This window comes from Lynx rufus, unplaced genomic scaffold (genome assembly GCF_022079265.1).
Source record: "Lynx rufus isolate CCGP_SWC_20201006 ecotype Redwood Valley unplaced genomic scaffold, mLynRuf1.p SCAF_12, whole genome shotgun sequence".
Lineage (NCBI taxonomy): Eukaryota > Metazoa > Chordata > Mammalia > Carnivora > Felidae > Lynx > Lynx rufus.
The window spans coordinates 54,410,326-54,434,020 of record NW_025814826.1 but is presented as its reverse complement, the minus strand read 5'-3'; positions in this window follow the sequence as shown (position 1 = coordinate 54,434,020).

The following is a 23,695-nucleotide window of genomic DNA, read 5'->3' as shown; positions in this document are numbered from 1 at the left end:
CTAAGAAAAGGGGTAAATTTCATACTCCTGCTGGCCACAGCTTTTAGCATGGTCATTATACATGTATTCTGAAAGCCTCCCAATTTACATGTAATTTAAGGGTTCACTCAACTAGCTTCTTATTGAAATCTTGGAATGATCCCCACTATAATTTTTTATTATGTAGCTGGATAGTCATTAATAACTCATATTAAATAGAAGTAGTTTCACATTTCATCAATACCTTAAAATTGTTTTCCTCATTACTTTTCTAATGTTTATGTCCATATTTTTTTTTCTTATTATTGACCATCTTCTATAGACCAAAGACTTTAGCTGATTAATAAGACCTATGAGGGCGGCTCAGTCGGTTAAGCTTCCAGCTTTGGCTCAGGTCATGATCTCACGGTTCGTGAGTTCAAGCCTCACATCGAGCTCTGTGCTGACAGCTTGGAACCTTGAGCCTGCTTCAGATTCTGTGTCTCCCTCTCTCTCTGCCCTTCCTCTGCTCATGCTCTGTTTCTCCGTCTCTGTCAAAAATGAATAAACATTTAAAAAATTAAAAAAAAAATCTATGAGGAATTTTTCAAATACTAGAGAGAATATATTCAAGTAGCACTCTCTCACTGATGGCAGATTATATGAAGTTTCAAAAAAGAGGTATAAACACAGTTCCCCAGGAGCACAGACTAAGGGAATATCACCTTTATGACTATGGGATTGGCCTCCCATAAACTGAATATCACCTTTAGATGATCATTTTTTTAAAAAATCTTGATCTCAGATATGTGTCCCACAATAGCAAAGAAATTTGTTTGAAAATAAACAGATAATAAGTGAGCACCTGCAAGTTTCGATGAAAGTTCCATATGTTCCAAGACATTCCCTATCAGGCTTGTGGCATGACTATCCATTGGGTTAAGACTTTGAAAGGCCATTACCTATTCCCAGAAAAGCAGTCCAGATGACAACATAGTACAGATTACCTTGGATTGTTCAGCCCTGTCCTGGCAGAAAATAGGGTCTGAGGGAGTACATGATGGACAGTCAGGCCCATAGAGAAGACCCAGAATACTCTTCACTGAAAATATTCTAACAGGGGCTGGATGATCACCTGCCAAAGATTCTGGGGCAGATTTCTGTCCTTGGTAAAAAGCTGGTAAGAGTGCATGACCTTGCAGATGCTTCCCATTCAGAAATTTCATGGTTCTTTTATAATAAGGTGTATGTTAGGACCCATAGTAGTGGGGAACTCTGGTTAGCCAAAGAGAAGCATGAAAGAATTAGGTGTTTGGACTGTCCTGCCTCTCTCCAGTAGAAATATTAGTGCTTATCTTCACTCCTTTCCAGAATCAATCTTGATTCAAAGATCAACCCAGCGTAAATAGGGATCTGCCCTGTGCACTTACATAGTTCTAAATTGCAAAATCCCTACTCCTTTTCCAGGATCACAGACTAGAATTCTGATTCACTTCTCTTGAATATTCAATACAGAAGAACTGTTTTTATCCCAGTCCCCTTGGTTAGAGCCCCTGCATTCTGTCTAATTACTTTCCTAAGCTTCTTACTGTCTTATGACATACTTCAGAAAAAAAAACCCATAAATTTTTGAAGAAAAATGTTATAAAATATAATAAAAACTTATATATGCATCCCAGCTTAAGAAATAAAACACAACAGTGTAGATGAAACCTTTCATTTCTTCTCTCCTGAATACACTTCATATTCAATCCAGTGGTGATCACAATGAAACCTACTAAAAAATTCCGCTCCCCCTTTTTTTTCTTCTTTGACATGTAGGTATTACTATATGTGCCAACTTCCCTTGCTGTAGGTCAGAGCATGTGATAGAATTCTGGCCAAAAGAATGTGAATGGAATGGAAGTACACCACTTCCAAATCTAGCTCATAATCCTGAGTATTCTCCAAGCTCTTTCCTTAACTGGCTGCATAGAGAAGTTTCCAAAGTTCCCAAAGGAGGATGGGGGACAACAAGGAACAGAACTGGGTCTCTGAGTGACTGCATGAAGCAGTTTTTCGCTACCAACTTCACTGGACTGAAACATGAATGAAGAGTGGACTTGTTTTGAGTTAGCCTCCTCTCACCAATAGACTAGTCATTTCCATGCAGTTATATAAACTTTTACCCCCTGAAGAGGAGTCCCCAATCAGCACATAATTTTCATGTTTTCCAACTTACAAAAATGGAACTAAATCGCATGTGTTTCTTCAGCATCTTGTTTTTTTACTCACCATTGCTTGTGAGATCCTCCCATACTACAGGTAAGGTACTGTTCTCTCAGTTTATTTTCACTGCTATAAATTTCTCCAGGCAGAGAAATTTGTGTATCTATATCGCTATTGCTGGCTATTTAAATAGTCTCATATTTCTTGCTATTATAAATATTTTTTAATGTGTATTTATTTTTGAGAGAGAGAGACAAAGTGTGAGTGGGGGAGGAGCAGAGAGAGAGGGAGACACAGAATGTGAAGTAGCCTTCAGACTCTGAACTGTCAGCACAGAGCCCAACATGGTTCTTGAACCCCATGGACCCTGAGATCACGACCTGAGCTGAAGTTGGATGCTTAACCAACTGAGCCACCCAGGTGCCTTATATTTCTTGCTGTTATAAACAATTTTGTTATGAACATTCTTATACCTACTTCTTTATATGTGTGCGTGTGTGTGTGTGTGTGTGTGTGTGTGTGTGTACATACACACAGCTAGTGAAGATAGATAGATACCCCTAAGACACTTAATGAATTGGCTTTTGCTGCACGAAATCACTTCAGAAGTTAGTGACAACAAAACAGTCATTTATTTAGCTCACAATTCTGTGGGCTGGCATTTTAGGTTGTGCTCAGGCTCTGTTGTTTTGAGGTGGGCTTTTTATATTTTTATGATCAGCTTGTAAGATGTCTATTAGCTGGTGGTCTCAAATGGTTAAGCTGGGATTGTTCACCTCTGCTCTACATGGTCTTTCTCTCCTCCTCCAGCAGTCTGGTTCAGCCTAGGCTGTCAAAGTTTTAAGAGCAGCAAGAACAAAAATTGTAAGGTCTCTTGAAGCCCAGGTTCAGAACTGGCCCAACATCACTTTTAACTTACTTTCTTGGACAAAACAAATCTCAAGACCAGGCTAGAATCACAGAGTGGGAGAATAAACTCTACCTCTTGATAGAGGATATGAAAAATATTGCACTGATTTTTGCAATCACACCTAAGAGTACAATTTCTGGGGGTTCTTGGGTAGCTAATCGGTAGAGCATGTGACTCTTGATCTTGGGATTGTGAGTTCAAGCCCCATATTGGGGGTGGAGCTTATTTAAAAAAAATAAAAATAAAAGAGTGCAATTTCTGGGTTGTAGAATATACATATGTTCAACCTTACTAGATTTTTCAGAAACTTTTTCCAAAAGGGACTATATACCTTATTGCAAAACTAGCAGTGTTGAGTACTAGTTAAGAGCCTGGACTCTGGGAGCCCTATAGATTTGCTTGGATCACAACAGTGCTGCCTGCAACTGTGACTTTTGCCAAGTTTCTCAAACATCTCTATCTCTTAGTTTTTTCATCTGTGAATGTTCTTGGTTGCAAGACTCTAGCCAGTTTAGGCATACAAAGACTTTATTGGAAAGCTATTGCTTGGCTCTCTTAATCAATTGGAAGGCTGCACAACCAGGCTTAGCATATGGGCAGAAACCAAGGCAAGTGTTGGGGGATATTGTTAGCAAAGAACTCAGCCAAGGCCAGTTTTTATTAGAGAGAAGAGAAACTCCCAGGCACTGGTCAATACTATGAGGTTCAGATTGACACATGACTTTGCTTCACCCCTAGTAACCCCTTTTGAAACAGCCTATAAAGAGGTCACTTCTCCATTTCTGTCTTACCATCCCACACCCAACTCTGAATTCTGTTGTCTACAGAGGCTCACACACCAGTGCGAAATCAGCTTAGCAGAGATCCACTAACCTGTCTCTTATGTTTTAGTGGATATTTTACCCTCTTTCTCTACCTTTCCCCTGAAAACTTGGCTGTTCTGTGTCTATCTCCCATTAGGTGAAAAATCAGAGTAGGAAGAATCCCTAGAAACAAATATAAACCACAAGCAAACTTATGGCAGAAAGGGAAAGCTATACACTAATGGATAAATAACTTGCCAATGGCAGAGTTAACATATAAATGGAAAAAAACTAAAAAGCTAGGTAAAAAAAAACAATGAAAAGGTTAACTGACTGACTTTTCTTATTCCTAGTTTATGAGTTGGCCATCCTGGAATTGTGTGTGTGTACATACAAATATATATGTATATGTATACGGATTACATATATGTATAAATGTATACATATTATATACATATATACATTATATACACATGCATATACACAGATTATATATTATATTTCATATTGTGTGTATATATATATATATGTATGTATGTATGTATATGTATGTGTATGTATATATATTTATTCTGTTTATTGACTGGGTTCCCCAGTTTTTGTAAGAGAAATTGTTACAAAATTATTAGAAATCATACATGAAGATTGCTGGAGATCAGTTTGGGAAATCAATGCATCCAACAAGCATTTATTGAGGATCAGTTATGTGCCAAATAGGACTAAAACTTCACAGGGGTTCACTGAGCTGACGATGTGATGGAGTATTCAAGGGGCTCATAGTTTGGGGTGGACTTGAGGAGAGAGACTGAAATTAGAAAATATAATATACTTAATGGATGAAACAAATAGGCTAACAGCAGTAATCAGAACTGACTGTTGAGATTTTTCAAGCTATAAAAGACCACTGATAATACCTAACTGATCGCATCAATTTCAAAAGATATTCTATAGATATTTTCTTTATTACATTACCTACCAGGGACTCATTTGCATGCGAATATCTGCACTACACAAGGAGTCTGAAATGAAGAACATTCTCTATATTTAAACATTAAGCAAATTTAACCCCAGAATGGTCCATATTACTTTAGATATTCTATTTCACTCTGCAAATATGGCTTTAACGAAAGGCTAGAAAACATCAGTGTCTGCACTGGGCAGATGCCAGAGTCATCCCTCTGTCCCTCTGAAGGAGCCAGTACTGGTCCAGTCACTTTGCTGTAATTATTTCCTACCATTACCTCTTCCAAGAACTGTTCATTTTCTCCTCTGATGATTCTTCATCCACTATGGGGTGTTTGAAAAGAACTAAATGACATTAATTGTGTTTCTCACAAACAAATGCCTTTTCAGAGGACCATAAAATAGCAGGTGCAGCATCATTGGAGCGATTCCTTCAGATGGCCATTCTGAGTTTGGATCAGTTCTGAGTTTGGATCAGTTCTGAGTTTGGATTAGTAATGCAACCAGGCAAATTGCATCAGAACCCACTCTTGAAACTGCGCCTTAAAAAGACAATAACTGGGAAAACGTTCTCTTCTAGAGCTGTCAAAATTCGGGGTTATCAGTAAGGTATGTGTTACTGGCACATTAGGTGTGGGAGATGGGGGAGAGAGAGAGAGAGAGAGAGAGAGGGAGTCTTGCTGCTCCTCTGGGATCTTACAGGTGCTGCTGTGGACCCTCTAATGCTGAGAGATCTGTTACAAACGTGGCCACAGCCAAAAGCTGTGAGACTTTGCTGGAAAAGCAGGCATGAAGTCAGATACCTAATTCTCCAAAAAGAGTTCTAGTGTAACTCCACTCACTGAAGCAGGCTATTAAAACTAGCTCCTTCAGTGGCCAGAGACTTCTTCCTCTTATAACTTAGCTGATGACTGGGGTTCCCCAGGTGGCTCAGTTGGTCAAGCGTCTGACTTCAGCTCAGGTCATGATCTTGCAGTTCGTGAGTTCAAGCCCCTCATCACGTTCTGTGCTGACAGCTCAGAGCCTGGAGCCTGCTTGGGATTCTGTGTCTCCCTCTGTCTTTGCCCCTCCCCATTCATGTTCTGTCTGTCTGTCTCTCTCTCTCTCAAAAATAAATAAACATTAACAGAAACATTTAAAAAAACAACTAAGCTGATGACCAAGAACACTAAAACTTTGATGGGTATAAAAGGCAAATAGTCAATTAAAATCACATTGAGTTTTTACAGAATTGTGAATGGTGGCAAACTGTCTTTAAAGTCAGAGAAATCTCATTTTCAGTAAAGACTTTAACCACACTTGGGTCTTGTGACCTTGAGAAACCGACCTGGGCTCAGTCTTTGTTTACTTATTTGTAAAATGGAGATAGCAATGTCTTCTCATTTATTGTGAGCATTCAATAAGACATCACGTGTAAAGTGCCCAGTATTTGGCAAATGCTCAAAGTACATTTGTGTACTCATTTACATGTGAATATCTACATCAAAGATGGAGTCTGACAATGACTCCCTTTCTATCCAATCCTTGCCTCTCCTTCCTGTGTCTAATTATTTCTACACTGTTCTCAGTGTTTGAATATTCCTTCCCTACACGCCTCTTTTCTCAGTCATATGCACCTCATTATAAATGAAGTGGGATCAACTCTTTCTCCCAAAGCTACATCATACGTATATTGCCAAAGAATAAAACAAAACCAGAGGCGGTTTTGTTTGTTTTCATTTGTTTTAAGGAGCTCAATCAATATACTTGCCAGGTAAAGACTGACATCAATGACGAAGCTCCCCAAATCGTTCTTTTTTTTTTTTTAATTTTTTTTTTAACATTTTTTAATTTTATTTTTGAGACAGAGAGGGACAGAGCATGAACAGGGGAGGGGCAGAGAGAGAGACACAGAATCGGAAGCAGGCTCCAGGCTCTGGGCCATCAGCCCAGAGCCTGACGCGGGGCTCGAACTCACGGACCGCAAGATCGTGACCTGAGCCGAAGTCGGACGCTCAACCGACTGAGCCACCCAGGCGCCCCCCCAAATCGTTCTTCAATGAGTGAAGGTGGTGGTGGCACTTGTGATGTGCTAGAAAAGCCAGAGTGGGGGTTGGGGGAGGTTCATGGTGTTTGTGCTAATTCAAAACTGAAAACTTAAACTCTAGATAGGACAGTATGATTCATAAGTCTCTCCATGGTTGCTTGAAATGAGTCTTATAATTCATAGGTCAGGAAATGTCTTCATTTGGGTCCAGGAAGGGTTTGGTTTCCTGATTCTAATTCAAAATTCAGAATTATTTAGCAGCGCTAGCTGGTTAGTGCCAGCTGTGGTGAACACAGCATTTGTTTTCCATCTATTCTAGACAAGGTCTGCTATACAAGGAACATATTAGGGTTGAGACTACACAGATCAAGGTTGGTGCTTAGGGAGCAAAATTTAAGGAGGAACTTGCTCTTGGAGTTGTGCTGTGTGGCTTGGCACAAGGAGCCACTGACTCCTTGTGTACTCTGTCTTAGGCTTTCCACTTGCCTCATCCGGGTCTTGACTCTGCTTTGAATACAATTGCAGGGACTTTAGACTTTACCAAGTACCAAGAGGGGGCATTTCAGGAAATGAGGCATAGAGTATTTCTGAGCTGAAAGAGACCTTAGATACCATCTCTATGCTATTTTTCTCGTTGGAAAATGACAACAACTGAGGCCCAGCGCAGACACATAAATTATTTAAGTCACAAAGATGACACAAGTCTTCTTGGGCTAGCTGGGAGCTCCTGCCTTCCTCAGCATGGAGTCTGATAGTGGTCATGGGATACTTCAACATCAGGCTTTTCATGGGTGCATTTTTTCCTGATTTTATCAATTCTGGGAAAGCAGCCAGTGTGCAGAACTTTACCCTGGTTGGGCTGGGACATACTTCCTTAGCGAAGGACAGTGGGTACATAGATCCCTGCCTTGGGGGCAGACACTAGGCAGAGAAGCTTGAGTCCATCATCTCATTTCATCTTTACAATATCCCTGTCAGGGGGATATTTCATCTTTGAAAGCTGAAGAAACTGAACTTTAAAAACAGAACTAACAAAAAGCAGAATTGGGATTTGAATCCAGGTTTCTCAGGGACTGCATCCTCTCGAGATCTTTTGGGTGCACGTGACAGAAAATCCAACCAAACTATCGTAAAGCAAAAGAGATTTGTTATCTTACATTGCCGCTGAGGCCAGAAAGATCCATGGCTTCAAGGTCGGCTACGATGGTCATCTAGTCTCAGCCCCCCTCCCTCTCCCAGTTCTCTCTTCCCTGTCACCTTTGTTCTCAGGCTCAGGTTTGACAATAGGAGGCTGACAGCAGTACCTGGCCAACATCCTCTCAAGTTCAAGTTCAGAAGAAAGAAGGCAAACAGTCTCTGCCTGCTGCTAGAGCTGCGGGTGGTAATATACCACCTGAGGCTCGTGATCTGACGATGGAGGGGCTAGTTTCTTCCTTCTGCTAACAGAAGATGAGTGAATGACTAAAGAGAAAAACCTGCCACTGACACTTCAGCCTCCTAAAACTGATGTCATTAATGCCATCCAAAAAGAGCACATAAAAACAGACCACTGGGGAACTGTACTTGAGGCTTAAGAATTGTAGCAAAATCTCCCTAATATTGCAGGCTTGTGCACAGTTGGGGCACAGAAGAGGCAATGTAATGTAACCTCCTAAGCGTGGCATGGTGATGTAATTGAATCAGACTTCGAGACAAAAATAAATTGCTGTCACGTTTCATCAGTCACCAGAGAGCTAGGATGTAATATAAATGTTGACCTACAGATAAAATATGCATCTGATGTAAAGTCATCTCAGTTTCATTTCAGGATCATGTTAAAAATAAATTCACCAGGTGGCCCATTGGATTTGAGTCATCAGGTAGAAATGCCACAAACGTTCCATGAGTACTCCGGTGTGAGCTCTACCCAGTGGCAGGTGGGGAGGGAAGCTTCAGTTGGAGGAGAACCCAAAACAGGAGACTGAATCAGCAAGGTCGGATGCTAGGAAGATCGGGCTGAGGGTGGTATTGGGAGCCGGCAAAGAGGAAGGAGGTTTGGCCCTGGGTTCCGTGGGGCATGTGGCAGACACCTCACAGCCCCCCTACCTCACCAGCTCAGTGTGCATCCAGCTGCCAGGTCCTGCGTGTCTTTGCCTGAGGGCTTTCTTTTGCTGCAGGAGACTCACTTCCATGCATGGCAGAGCAGAAGCATCCCATGCCAGAGGGATAACTCCTGTGCCACCCGCAGCCCTCACCAGTGATGAGGGAAATGGACGTCGGAGCACCAGCAGCTTCCTTGCCCTCTGTGTAGTACCGTAGGGACATATATTTCACACTGGCTCCCCAGCTTTCCTCCGTGGGATGAAGTTCCAGGCACCCATAGCAGCAACTGGCTTGAAAATCCTCCCTGTGTTGTCTGTCCTCCCTTCCCCTTCTCACTTCTCCACTCCCCTGCTGGTCTTCACATCCCAAGCTAAACTACTTGCTCTCAAGCCCTTGCTCCAGGGTCTGTTCTTGGAGAAACGCAAAGATTGAAGATGGAAATGGCCGCTACTGAAGATGAGAGTATGCGAGTTATAGGTTAGGCGATGCTCAGGGACCAACAGGTAACCACATGTGCTTCATGAGCTCAGGGTTTGCCCCAGGAGGCAAGACACGATTGTCCAGAATTCCAAAGGAGGCTCTGTCAAGTGAAGGGATTGAAGGAGGGTGTCCTGGCTTGGAGCCCTTGATAGATGTCAGAGAATCTCAACAGTGAAAGTCAAAGAAACTTCAGCTTCCACTCTGACACTCTTCGCCTTGCCCTTTGTATCACCTGCAGTGCTATTTCTTCCTTACTTGCTGTGTTGCTGCTGGTGATTTTTTTTTTCTCCTGTCTGAAGAATATTCATTCCCTTCTCGGCCACGTAAAATCCTCCTTTAAAACTCAGTTTCCCAGCCCTTCCTCAGCAGCACATGCTTTCTCTGTAGGAGGACCTCCATATTGTACTGACTGGCTGTGTTGCACCCTACTCTCTCCAAATGCTCCCAGCCAGCCTGTGAAAGTCAGGAAGGCAGGAGCTGTGTTCATCTCAGAATCCTCACCCTCAGCACAGGCATTTAGTATGCTTCACTAAATATTCAAAAGAAAGAAAGAGCGAAGAAGAAGAAGGAGAAGAAGGAGAAGGAGAAGAAGGAGACAGACTTAAAGTGTTCCAAGAGCCTGCAAAAGTATCAGCAAGTACCATTAGGGGAAGAAGGAATTGCAGACATATCCTTGAAATGAGGTTGGCAGCATGGCAGAATAGAAAACGTTTTTTTCTTCTTACTGCTACACATTGGGAATCATAGGGACCTTTTAGGGGTGGGGGTCAGAAGAAGCAGAGCACAACATCTGGTAGGAAAGAGCAAGGGGTTAGGAAAGAGCATCACCTAGGAGTTTGTGAGAAATGCAGGATTCAGACCCACCCAAACAGAATCTGCTTTGTAACAAGATTCCCAGGTGGCTCCAATCTGCCAAATCGCATTAACTTTTGAGATGCACTAGGGAGTCCCTGCAGATTTTGGAAGCAGGATGAGCTCAGACAGAGTAAACAAGGTCTTCTCCATCATCTGGGCAAACAGCACCTTTGAAATTCCTGACAGCCCTAAGATCTGCTTTCCATTTCTCTTCCTAATAAGGCCAGAGATGAACTTGACTGCATACTGTCAACAACTTGCTTTGTCACCTCCCTTTACAGATGGCTTTTGTGTGGGAAGCTGTTTGACAGAAGGGAATGGAGCAGCACAGCAGAGTGTCTTTTGAGTGTAAGGAGAGGTGTGTCTATTCTCATTAAGTCCTCCCTCTTCTATGTTGTCCTCCTCACCCCATCCTCCCCCCTTCCCCCACCCCCTGGCCCAGTCCTCCTCCTTTCCTCATCAAATGCATGGAGATGACTCCTGGCATTCCAGGGATCTGGAGAGGCCAAGGCTCAGATGAAATTAATGAAAGTATATTAAAAGAAAAAGGAATCCAGATTGAATTGTCATTTCATTTAACTTCAAATGTATAACTTTGTGCTCTCGTTTCAGAGACTAGACTAGACTAGGCTGGCTACCACAATAAAAGTTCTAACGTTGCATTTTTAGAGTAACAATGATTTCAAAGCATTGTTTTAACATTTTAACATTTTAACGTTCAAAACATTATTTAACATCTAAACCTTTTCTTGGCTTCCCCTCATTCCTGAAATTACTACTTTTCCATCATTGTTTTATACATGGGCAAGGAAATGCCTCAGAAAATGTACCAGAGGCAATATATCAGACAATATTATGGCAATATCTTGACATATTTTTTACACTGTTGTATTAATCAGAGGGTTCACGTAGCATCTCGAGGTGACCCAATAGTAATCCTAATTTGGTTGTTTTGGTGGCTACCTGCATAATGTCAAGCATGTCTGCAAAGATCTTCTTCTCAGCAGCATTAAAAAAAACATTACTTCATTCTGTCTTTGTCAAAATAGCTTTGGGCTATATCTGTACGAAGCCAGCTATAAGTCAATTATCCACCTCCCAGGAAACAGATATACCCACTTGGATCTGAGTAATTGAATTCTTCAATTTGCATCCAGATGTTTCTGTGTGGAAGCTGCCTATGACCAGGAAATATATACAATGTAGATCAATAACTTGATAGGATAGCATTATTTTAAATGCATAGTTTCCTCTGTACCACACCCATAAGAAGTGAAACTCATTGCTTAATATCTTGCATATAGTAGGTACTCAGTGGCATTATTGGGATGTGAGCATAAAGAGAGCAAGCGTGAAAATGGTACATCTATCAGCCAGTCTTTATATCCATGCAGTGCTTTTCTTTGAATAGCCTGCATTGATTTGAGTACATATAACCATTGTGTGACTTGATTTTAAGTGCCTTTAAACTTAAATAATGATGCTCTACGGGAATATGCAAATGAGATTCAGTTGAAGAGCATGAATGCTGATAATAGAAGAATTAATTAAGTCATGGGAGCTATCTTTGCCTCTATTTCAATGTGATAGACTTGGGCTGATCACCCTATTTGAACATATTGCTGGAATTTCTTTTTTAATGCCGGGAGAGTTCTGTATTCTGAAATAGAGGACCTCTTTCCAATTCAAACTAGACCAGGGAAGTTTGTGCTTGCGAAGGGGATTAGATTCATAAAGGAGATGCTGTGTGAGTCCTCCCAAGAGGGGAGTTTTTCTGGATGGAACCCTGGACAACTGAAGAGGTATCGATGTCTGGACAACCAAAGATGAGAAGAGTGTTGAGAGGTCAGTAAAATGCAGTAGAAGGAAATTAAAATTCATTAGATCCCTTCTCTGGTGGGTTGGGGTTTGTTGATCTACAAATGAAGCCCTTTTTTTTTTCTGTGTACACATAATATTAATTAATCAAAACCTTTAATTAAGCTTTTATTTATATCTAAGAGGGAAAAAGGCACACACAAGCTTTGAGTGAGACAGACCAGGGTTCTACCCACATCCAGGCAACTAACATAATTTCACTGAGCCTCTGTTTGCTTGTTTGTAAACTGGGGTTGTTGTAAAGCTTAAATCAGATCATGTACACAAACATCTGTCATGACAAGTGCCTCGTACATGGTCATAACAATGCTGATATTTGTTCCCAAACAGGAAACTTCTGTGATCTGTGTGGTATTATAATTTACAAGAAATACATATTTTGTTATTTAGACTACCAAACTATAGTCCTCTTACGTATTTAGTCTTCCTCCAGGGTTCCTGGCTCCTAAAACCCTTGGAATTTCCTGTAATCAAAGCAATAAAGACGTCTTTTGTTATGTTAATGAAAGTCGTTTTTGGACTCCACCCAAGGATAGGGGCTGGTTGCCTGGAGTGCCTTGGTGATTGGAGTCCCACCCCCTACCCCATTTCTGGGGAAGAGAGAGGGACTGGAGACTGAACCGGCCAAGGCCAATATCTTAGTCAATCATGACTATGCAATGAAGCCCCCATAAAAACCGAAACTACTAGATTCAGAGTGCTTCTGGGGTGATGAGCAAGTGGAGATGTGGAGAAAATGGCACATCTTCTCCACACTCTTACCCTGTACTATGATAGGGAAATACAGGATAAAATAGGCAGAGAGGGAAAGGCCAGGACTCGAGGTCCCTGGGTGGGGAAAACACAGATTTGAAAACGATGCTGGGAGCATCTGACCATAAGCAAACTCCCTCAGGCATAAGGTTCCTCTTAAGAATGTAATAGACATCACTTACTTTCCCTCAGGTTTCCCTCAGGAATTTGACCAAAGACCTGAGTAAAAATAAGCAGATCATAAAACTATGACCCACAAGGAACAGTATGGCTACAGACCACCCGTCATACAGTGGAACCGACCCGATCCAAAGGGAATGACTACAGTTGTCAAGCCAGTAAGGGTAGAACGTGAGAAGGAACACAGGGGAAGGGAAGGGGTCACCCCAAACCCTATAAAGCAAAGTCCCTTGCCTATAGTCTACAGGTATTCACTTTCGAACGCCCCCTCTTTGTAAAGACAGGTTTCATACTATTCTCACTTTCTGATCTTATATCCTAACAAACTTTGGCCTGCTGCTCATTTTGTTCCGTGTCCACCTCTTGATTCTTCAAAGCGGCGAGGCAATGAACCCTGGGTGTTGAGGTAAAAAATCCTGCAACAATACCTCACCCTGTGTATCTCTTCATCTGGCTGTTGATTTGTTTCCTTTAATAAACTGGTCAATGTAAATAACTGTTTCCTTGAGTTCTGTGAGCCGCTCTAGCAAATTAATTGAATTTAAGGAGGAGGTTGTTGGAACCTCCACTCTGTAGGCTGTCAGTCGGAAGTATAGGTAGTAACATTCTGGGGCTTGCAACTGACCTCCGAAGTCAGGGGTTGGAGACTGTCTTATAGGATTGAACCCTTAACTTGTGGAATATGATGCTTTCTTGAAGTAGGTGGTGTCAGAATTGAGTTGAATCCTCAGCCTGCTGGTGTTTGAAAGAATTGCTTTTGTGGTGTTTGGGAACCACCCTTGCCTTCACCATTGGAAACTGAGTCTGGAAACCCTAAGAGAATCTGCACTAAGATTACATAAATCCTTAACACTTTCCTAGGAAAGCTATGTGGTATCCTTCTGTTTTTGTTTCATTATCTATAAAACGTGGAAAATGGAAACACATATTTTATGCAATTATTTTTGGAAATAGCTGAGAAAATACATGTAAAGAAATGATAACAATGTCAGGAACACAGTAAATCATTGATAATATTGGGTGTTTTAATTACTTTTACATATTTTTGACGGCCTCAGCCATATGAAAATCGGTATGACTACTCAGCAATTGTAATAGCAGTAGTTGCCTTTAATTCAGTGTCTGCCGTGCTTGACCCCGTTAAACACTGTAAATATATTTCAATTTAATCTTTACCACCACACAACAAGAGAGGTGTTATTCCCACTTTACATGAAAGGAAACTGGGGCTCAGAGTAGTTATGTAATTTATCTGAAGCTATGGGGCTGGTTAAGTTAAAGTGATATAGTTGAGATTTCTAATTCCAGAGCCAGTGTTCTTTATACCATGGCAGAAAGTGCTATATCAAGACATAGTGTGGGGGCGTCTGGGTGGCTTAATCGGTTAAACCTCTGACTCTTGATTTCAGTTCAGTTCTTGATCTCACGGTTCATGGGTTGGAGCCCCAAGTCGGGCTCTGTGTAGAGCCCCCTCGGGACTCTCTTTCTCCCTTTCTCTCTGCCCTTCTCCTGCTTGCTCTCTCTCTCTCTCTCTCAAAATACATAAATAAACTTTAAAAAAAGATGTAAGTGTGACTCTGGATAAGGAAGCACCATGGCTTACACATACTCTATTGTAAGTGAGGAGTAGCAGATAACTTCTGGAAAAAAATATTTTATTTTATTTGTAATTAAAAAAATTTTAATGTTTATTTATTTTTGAGAGAGAGACAGCATGAGTGGGGAAGGGGCAGAGAGAAAGGGAGACACAGAATGTGAGGCAGGCTCCAGGCTCTGAGCTGTCAGCACAGGGCCTGACACAGGGCTAGAACTCATGAACTGTGAGATCATGACCTGAGCCGAAGTCAGACGTTCAACCATCTGAGCCACCCAGGCACCACTGGAAAAAATATATTGAATAGGACAGAGAAGAAAAGTTGTTATCCCTGTACATGTGGAAGGTACGTATGAGGCTGGGGCTGGTGAGTGCAAGAACAAGGGAAGGCAAAGGAAGAGCTGAGAATTCTGAAAATGAACTTGGCTTGTATATAATAATATTGGATTGAATATACCATGGTGTTTCTATGCCTTTCAAATGACAGCATAACTTAGTGATTAAGAGGAGGCTCTGAAACCCCGTGGGACTTTGTCTGGGTTCAAATCCTAGCTTTGCCTCTCATCAGTGGTGTATTCTTGGACATGTTTTTTTTTTTTTTTTTAATTTTTTAATGTTTATTTTTGAGAGAGAGAGACAGAGCATGAGCAGGGGAGGGGCAGAAAGAGAGGGAGACACAGAATTTGAAGCAGGCTACAGGCTCTGAGCTGTCAGCACAGAGCCTGATGCGGGGCTTAAACCAACGAACTGTGAGATTATGACCTGAGCTGAAGTCGGACGCTTAACTCGCTGAGCCACCCAGGCGCCCCATTGAACATGTTATTTAACCCCACCTTCCTTTTCGTAAGATGGGAATAGAACCCTAACCATCATTATTATTACCTCAGTAAACATTGCCTACCTCATGTCTAAGAAATTCTTATTTGACTCATCTGGTATGGAACCCAGGCATTGCCATATTTAAAAACATCCTGGGGGTGGCCTGGGTGGCTCAGTCAGTCAGTTGAGTGTCCAACTTCAGCTCAGGTCATGATCTCACAGTTCAGCTTGTGAGTTCGAGCCCCTTGTTGGGCTCTGTGCTGTCAGCTCAGAGTCTGGAGCCTGCTTTGGATTCTGTGTCTCCCTCTCTGCCCCTCCTCCCCTGCTCGTGCTCTGTCTCTCTGTCTCTAAAAAATAAATAAACCTTAAAAAAATAAAAATAAAACATCCTGAACTGATTCAAATATGTAGTCAGGGTTGACACCCATCAACTGAGCATTAGAATATAAGTTCTTGGCAGGTAAGACCGTCTTTTTTTCTGGCGTTATGGCCTCAGTGTAGTTCATTGCACAGGACACAAGAAGTACTCAATAAAAGTTTGATGCATGACTAATAGATGAGTGCATGATTGGGCTTAGATTCAACTCTGAGGTTTGATTCTATGTCCAGTGCTCACTCTACACTCTATAATGATACTTGGATACTGTTAGATGACTGTTACTCTCCTTGAACAATATGGCTCACCCTCAGTTCTTCAGAGAACCCAAACCAAAAATATAAATTTGTTGACTCACTAAATTGAGGAATCCAAGGATGACCTACCTTCAGGCATGGTAAGATTCCAGAGCACAGATAACCTCATCATGGCTCTGGTTTCTTTCCCTTCTTCTCTTGGCTTCTTTTCTCCCTTTGACTTCTTCAGATATACTGTTCTTTTGAGGTGTCATGATGGCATCCCCTGTGTCTGCTTAGCTCAGGGCTCTGTGTTAGCTGTTTCATCCTTGGAGTCAGAGGTAGGGGCTTAAAGTCCATGGACTGATGCCCAAGAGAGAATCAGAGTTTCACTATCAAAGAAGAATGATGGCCTCCTGACTACTAAATCCAACAAAATAGATGGAAATGTCTAGAACTCGGCTATCTGTACATTTTCTAGGAGAAATGTGATCATTTTAAGAAGAATCTACCTGTCTTCTTTTGAGGATACCTACTTCCATATTGTGTACCAGTCATGCTGCACAATAACAAATGGCTGTTCCCTGTGGTAAATCACTTTTGTTAGTGTCCTTGGTATCTGACCCATTCATCCTAAAAACCATCACCTACGATTATATCATATTATCTATCACCTGGATCCGTCATACTCCAAATAACTGAGGGTGATTTTGTCCTGCAGGAGATAGTAGGCAATGTCTAGAGATATTCTTGACTGTCACACCTTAGGGGATAGGTGCTACTGGAATCTAGTGGGTAGAGCCCAAGAGTGCTGGTACACATCCTACAATGCACTAAATAGCCACCCACAATAAAGAATTACCAGCCCCAAATGCTAATGGTGCCGAGGTTGAGAAATCATGAACTAGATAATTATAGTAGCTTAAACGTTCTCTGTACCTTTATTCTCTTTTCTTTCTCCAGTCTTCTGGTCCACCGAAGTGGTTTTTGTAAAGTACACATCTAATATCACTACCCTCCTATTTAAGTAACATGTAGCTCTTCTTGGTGATAGAAACTACAACTTCTTCATTATGATTCAAGTCCTTTGAAAATCTGACTCCAGCTTTCAAACCTTCCTTTTCCTATGTTTCCCATATACAATATGCACTTAACTGCCTAGATGTTTTCTTTCTCTTATGGAACAATGTATCTGTGTTGACCACACCAGGCTTTCTTTCCTTTTATGTCTTCATGGTATTTCTCCATACCTGAATTGCTATTCCCACTTTTACTTCTTATTTTTCTGTCACTCATTCATTCATGCAGTGGGTATTTATTGAATGTCTGCCTTTTGCCAGGCACTGTACCAAACCATGCAGATGCATTGGTGGATAAGTCACCTTCAGTTCCTTTTCCTGTGAGCTTAGAATTTAGCAAGATAGACAAATAAGTGATGTGATAATGGAGAAAGGACAATGGGAGCATGTAACTTGGTTGGAGGATGGGATTAGAGAAAACTTCCTGGAGGAAGTGATTCTTAAGCTGAACTATAAAGATAGTTAGGGTTAGCTAAGGGTTGGCCAGGTAAACAGGGTTGAAAGTGTCTTTACCAACCTACCCAGACTTCAAGGCCTTATTCATATGTTAACTTGTACTTGGGGCCTTCCCAGATCTCCCCAGTGGAGATTAATTCCTTCTGTTTGGTTCTCATAGCACCTTCGAGGTCTATTATAATATTTATTACCATCTGCCTTGCATTATGTATTCATGGTAAATATGACAAGTGAACCCACGGTAAATATTTAAATTGAAAATTGCCAAACTGTGCAAAGGATTCACAAGCAATGTTCTCTTATTTCAGAAAGACAGTTTGAATGCTGTGAAGTAAAATTTTCATGCTCACCAGCAAAACAGCTCCACCAAATATCATAAATATATTTTTTAGAAGGAAGTTATTCTGGTGCATGGTATTGGAACTGGACGCTGAGAGATGTAGGAGACAGCTTGCCCAGCAGAGTTCAGGCTTTGCTATAATCAGGGTAAAGCCTAACCTACGTACTCATTTACTCAGGGATATTGGTTGAGCACCCTGCTGGGTACCAACTGGCGGTAATTGGTATGAAGAATATACTGCTTAGCCAAACTTACACGATTCTTATCCTGTGTCTAGTAGAAGACAGACACTTAGCAAAGAGTCATGCAAGCAGATGTATGCTTACTAATTGTAATGGGTCCAAGGAAGGACCCATTCAATTATAGACTCTGATGGGTCCAATGAAGGTACTATCAAGGGGTCTGACTAGGAGATTGACCTGGTGTATGTGTGGGGGGAGGAGTACAAAAGAAGGTGACACTGGAACTGAGGTCCAATCGTGAACAAATTTGGCCGGTGAAGGGGCAGGAGGGAAAGAAAATATCGGAGAGAGAAAACATACGAGCTAAAGGAGCATTCATAGAAAGGAGCACCGTGAATTAGGGAAACTGAAAGAGCTCTATTCTATATAAGAAAGTCAAGGAGGAGGGGATCCTGAGATGAGGCTGGGGAGCTGAGGGAAAACAGTACACAGGGCCTTTTAAGCCATGAAAATTTGGGGGTTTTATTCTAAGTAATGGGACCGCTTTGGATAATTTTAAACAGCGTGACAGGGTCTGATTTGCATTGTAAAAGACCACTCTGGCTACGGTGTGTGGGGAACCAGAAATTGTACTTGTAACGCACCCTGGAAACTTGCTCCTTTAATGACCCTCAGCGGCTATAAACGTCAGAGCATGACATGTTTCATAAAATAGCTGAGTCATTTAATACAGTCATAGCAATAACAAGCCCTAACCCTTTCTACTGAAGAAAGAGAAAAGGAGTCTAGAAGGAAGGTGGTGTGATTTTTCAACTCTCTGACTCACTTTTCTCTAGTAGTAGTAGTAGATTCAGCAAGAAAATCTAAGCCCATATCCTGCAACCAAAAGAGAGAAAAAGTTCTCAAATCTGAAACTGTGGGTTTTTAAACATTTTTAAAAAATGTTTATTTATTTTTGACAGAGAGAGAGAGAGACAGAGTGTGAGTGGCAGGGGGGCAGAGAGAGAGAGGGAGACACAGAATCCAAAGCAGGCTCCAAGGCTCTGAGCTGTCAGCACAGAGCCCAACATGGGGCTTGAACTCATGAACTTCGAGATCATCACTTGAGCTGAAGTTGGACGCTTAACCGACTTAGCCACCCAGGTGCCCCTGAGCCTCTGGTTTTAATGCATATTTACTGCATCCTGAGAGGGTCCCCAGTGGCTGTGTACTTTAAGAGTGTTGTCAACACAGGTATTGACCATGGAGTTAAGGCCAGTATAGGTATGTCTGGACTTCAGGATAACACAGCCTCGCTTGAAGGCTACCCAAGAGTTTCAGACCACATTAATGGAGAAATCTTGACAACAGCTGGAAATTTGTCACTTAAGAGAGTCCATTAGAAGGAAATAAAGAAGACCTCTTAGGGAGAGAAGGAGAGGAACGTGCTTCTCTGGACGTTGAGTATTATACCAGGAGACTGAAAGATTGCACTTGCCAAATGGTTTTACTGAATTCTTTGTCAGGAAAAAAAGCTGGGGCCCAGAAAACAGGCAGAGTCCTAGTAAAGGGTAATGGGAAGAGACCCAAACTCCTGGCCTGGGGAGCAGGAAGGATGAATTACCAGGCTCCATTTGTGGCCCACTGGGAGTGGAGATGGAATCGGCAGTCATCCTGCCCTGATCTCATGCTCCATTTCAGTTCATTTACATTAACATCAAATGGAGAACTGCAGGATGTCCAAGGGAAACCAAAGTCACTTAAATATCATGGCTCTTTCTTGATACTTAGGCAAAAGTGAGGCCACAGGTAGTAGTGGCTCATAGGCTGCATCTCACATGCACACCATATCATGTAGTTAAATGTACAAAAATTAGGAAATGATGAGCAGAACATATATATAAATATGCATTTGTACATATCAAAATATACACTGAGCTGCACTGAACCTAACCATGCTTTTTCGTAGACCACATGCAGGTGCACACTTGCACAGGTGTGAATGTATAAATATATATGTAGCGGCAGATGTGTAGAAGAGTACACATATTGGAACACAGAAAATTTGTACATACACAGCTGACCCTTGGGACAGCACAGTTTTCAACTGTGTGGGTCCACTTATAGGAGAAGTTTGGTAAATACAGTACAGTACTACAAATACATTTTCTCTTATGATTTTCTCAACATTTTCCTTTCTTTGGCTTACTTTATTGTAAGAATACAGTATATAATACATATAACATATAATACATGTATTAACTGACACATTATCAGTAAGGCTTCTACTCAACAGTGGGCTATTAGTAGCCTTTTGGGGAGTCAAAAGTTACACTGGATTTTTGACTGTGCAGGAGGTCACTCACTGCCGCTAAGCCCCCAGTTGTTTAGAGGTCAGCTGAATACATGTAGATAGATGTATAGATAGAGACACATATTCACATATGACATGTCCTTATACTGAACCTGTGGAACTCATGGTAGTTTTTTTTTCTTTTTTTTTTCAATATATGAAATTTATTGTCAAATTGGTTTCCATACAACACCCAGTGCTCATCCCAAAAGGTGCCCTCCTCAATACCCATCACCCACCCTCCCCTCCCTCCCACCCCCCATCAACCCTCAGTTTGTTCTCAGTTTTTAAGAGTCTCTTATGCTTTGGCTCTCTCCCACTCTAACCTCTTTTTTTTTTTTTTCCTTCCCCTCCCCCATGGGTTTCTGTTAAGTTTCTCAGGATCCACATAAGAGTGAAAACATATGGTATCTGTCCTTCTCTGTATGGCTTATTTCACTTACCATCACACTCTCCAGTTCCATCCACGTTGCTACAAAGGGCCATATTTCGTTCTTTCTCATTGCCACGTAGTACTCCAATGTGTATATAAACCACAATTTCTTTATCCATTCCTCAGTTGATGGACATTTAGGCTCTTTCCATAATTTGGCTATTGTTGAGAGTGCTGCTATAAACATTGGGGTACAAGTGCCCCTATGCATCAGTACTCCTGTATCCCTTGGGTAAATTCCTAGCAGTGCTATTGCTCGGTCATAGGGTAGGTCTATTTTTAATTTTCTGAGGAACCTCCACACTGCTTTCCAGAGCGGCTGCACCAATTTGCATTCCCACCAACAGTGCAAGAGGGTTCCCGTTTCTCTACATCCTTGCCAGCATCTACAGTCTCCTGATTTGTTCATTTTGGCCACTCTGGCGTGAGGTGATATCTGAGTGTGGTTTTGATTTGTATTTCCCTGATAAGGAACGACGTTGAGCATCTTTTCATGTGCCTGTTGGCCATCCGGATGTCTTCTTTAGAGAAGTGTCTATTCATGTTTTCTGCCCATTTCTGCACGGGGTTATTTGTTTTTCGGGTGTGGAGTTTGGTGAGCTCTTTATAGATTTTGGATACTAGCCCTTTGTCTGATATGTCATTTGCAAATATCTTTTCCCATTCCGTTGGTTGCCTTTTAAAAGGTTTTGTTGGCTGTTTCCTTTGCTGTGCAGAAGCTTTTTATCTTCATAAGGTCCCAGTAATTCATTTTTGCTTTTAATTCCCTTGCCTTTGGGGATGTGTCGAGTAAGAGATTGCTACGGCTGAGGTCAGAGAGGTCTTTTCCTGCTTTCTCCTCTAGGGTTTTGATGGTTTCCTGTCTCACATTCAGGTCCTTTATCCATTTTGAGTTTATTTTTGTGAATGGTGTGAGAAAGTGATCTAGTTTCAACCTTCTGCATGTTGCTGTCCAGTTCTCCCAGCACCATTTGTTAAAGAGACTGTCTTTTTTCCATTGGGTGTTCTTTCCGGCTTTGTCAAAGATTAGTTGGCAATACATTTGTGGGTCTAGTTCTGGGGTTTCTATTCTATTCCATTGGTCTATGTGTCTGTTTTTGTGCCAATACCAAGCTGTCTTGATGATGACAGCTTTGTAGTAGAGGCTAAAGTCTGGGATTGTGATGCCTCCTGCTTTGGTCTTCTTCTTCAAAATTACTTTGGCTATTCGGGGCCTTTTGTGGTTCCATATGAATTTTAGGATGGCTTGTTCTAGTTTCGAGAAGAATGCTGGTGCAATTTTGATTGGGATTGCATTGAATGTGTAGATAGCTTTGGGTAGTATTGACATTTTGACAATATTTATTCTTCCAATCCATGAGCAGGGAATGTCTTTCCATTTTTTTATATCTTCTTCAATTACCTTCATAAGCTTTCTATAGTTTTCAGCATACAGATCTTTTACATCTTTGGTTAGATTTATTCCTAGGTATTTTGTGCTTCTTGGTGCAATTGTGAATGGGATCAGTTTCTTTATTTGTCTTTCTGTTGCTTCATTGTTAGTGTATAAGAATGCAACTGATTTCTGTACATTGATTTTGTATCCTGCAACTTTGCTGAATTCATGTATCAGTTCTAGCAGACTTTTGGTGGAGTCTATCGGATTTTCCATGTATAGGATCATGTCATCTGCAAAAAGAGAAAGCTTGACTTCATCTTTGCCAATTTTGATGCCTTTGATTTCCTTTTGTTGTCTGATTGCTGATGCTAGAACTTCCAACGCTATGTTAAACAACAGCGGTGAGAGTGGGCATCCCTGTCGTGTTCCTGATCTCAGGGAAAAAGCTCTCAGTTTTTCCCCATTGAGTATGATGTTAGCTGTGGGCTTTTCATAAATGGCTTTTATGATCTTTAAGATTGTTCCTTCTATCCCGACTTTCTCAAGGGTTTTTATTAAGAAAGGGTGCTGGATTTTGTCAAAGGCCTTTTCTGCATCGATTGACAGGATCATATGGTTCTTATCTTTTCTTTTATTAATGTGATGTATCACGTTGATTGATTTGCGAATGTTGAACCAGCCCTGCATCCCAGGAATGAATCCCACTTGATCATGGTGAATAATTCTTTTTATATGCTGTTGAATTCGATTTGCTAGTATCTTATTGAGAATTTTTGCATCCATATTCATCAGGGATATTGGCCTGTAGTTCTCTTTTTTTACTGGGTCTCTGTCTGGTTTAGGAATCAAAGTAATACTGGCTTCATAGAATGAGTCTGGAAGTTTTCCTTCCCTTTCTATTTCTTGGAATAGCTTGAGAAGGATAGGTATTATCTCTGCTTTAAACGTCTGGTAGAACTCCCCTGGGAAGCCATCTGGTCCTGGACTCTTATTTGTTGGGAGATTTTTGATAACCGATTCAATTTCTTCGCTGGTTATGGGTCTGTTCAAGCTTTCTCTTTCCTCCTGATTGAGTTTTGGAAGTGTGTGGGTGTTCAGGAATTTGTCCATTTCTTCCAGGTTGTCCAGTTTGTTGGCATATAATTTTTCATAGTATTCCCTGATAATTGTTTGTATCTCTGAGGGATTGGTTGTAATAAATCCATTTTCATTCATGATTTTATCTGTTTGGGTCATCTCCCTTTTCTTTTTGAGAAGCCTGGCTAGAGGTTTGTCAATTTTGTTTATTTTTTCAAAAAACCAACTCTTGGTTTCGTTGATCTGCTCTACAGTTTTTTTAGATTCTATATTGTTTATTTCTGCTCTGATCTTTAT